The following is an 841-nucleotide window of genomic DNA, read 5'->3' as shown; positions in this document are numbered from 1 at the left end:
CTGAGCCAATATGGCATTCAGAGCATCAATTTCAAGAACTCCCTTCCTCTGAGGCATCCCATTACTCATAGGATTCCTCTCAGAGGTGTACATGAATTGGTTATTTGCAACCATGTCAATGAGTTCTTGAGCTTCTGCAGGCGTTTTCTTTAGGTGAATGGATTCACCTGCAGAATGGTCCAGTGACATCTTGGAGAACTTAGATAGACCATCATAGAATATATCCAAAATGGTCCACTCTGAAAGCATGTCAGAAGGACACTTTTTGGTAAACTACTTGTATCTTTCCCAAGCTTCATAGAGGGATTCACGATCTTTTTGCCTAAAGGTCTAAACATCCACTCTAAGCTTGCTCAACTTTTGAGGAAGAAAGAACTTGGCCAAGAAGGCCGTGACCAGCTTATCCCAAGAGTCCAGGCTATCTTTAGGTTGTGAGTCCAACCATGCTCTAGCTCTGTCTCTTACAACAAAAGGGAAAAGCATGAGCCTGTAGACTTCAGGATCAACTCCATTAGTCTTAACAGTATAACAGATCTACAAGAACTCAGTTAAAAACTGATAGGGATCTTCTGATGGAAGTCCATAAAACTTGTAGTTCTGTTGCATTAGAGCAACTAGTTGAGGCTTCAGCTCAAAATTGTTTGCTCCAATGGCAGGGATTGAGATGCTTCTTCCATAAAAATTGGAAGTAGGTGTAGTATAAGCACCAAGCATTCTCCTTGCATTATTTTGTTGTCATTATTTTCAGCTGCCATCTCCTCTTCTTTTTTGAAAATTTCTGTAAGGTTGTCTCTGGATTGTTGTATTTTAGCTTCTCTTAGTTTCTTCTTCAGAGTCCTTT

At 40.3% G+C, this 841-nt stretch overlaps 1 non-coding gene across 1 annotated transcript; it reads left to right on the top strand.

Moving 5' to 3' along the window:
- Positions 1-243: 243 nt before the first annotated feature.
- Positions 244-351, top strand: LOC127740192 (small nucleolar RNA R71). Its single transcript, XR_008000873.1, has one exon. It is a non-coding gene; the product is annotated as a small nucleolar RNA R71 (small nucleolar RNA).
- Positions 352-841: the final 490 nt, after the last annotated feature.

The sequence above is a fragment of the Arachis duranensis genome, chromosome 6, assembly GCF_000817695.3.
Source record: "Arachis duranensis cultivar V14167 chromosome 6, aradu.V14167.gnm2.J7QH, whole genome shotgun sequence".
Lineage (NCBI taxonomy): Eukaryota > Viridiplantae > Streptophyta > Magnoliopsida > Fabales > Fabaceae > Arachis > Arachis duranensis.
This window is presented reverse-complemented; position numbering and strand designations above follow the sequence as displayed.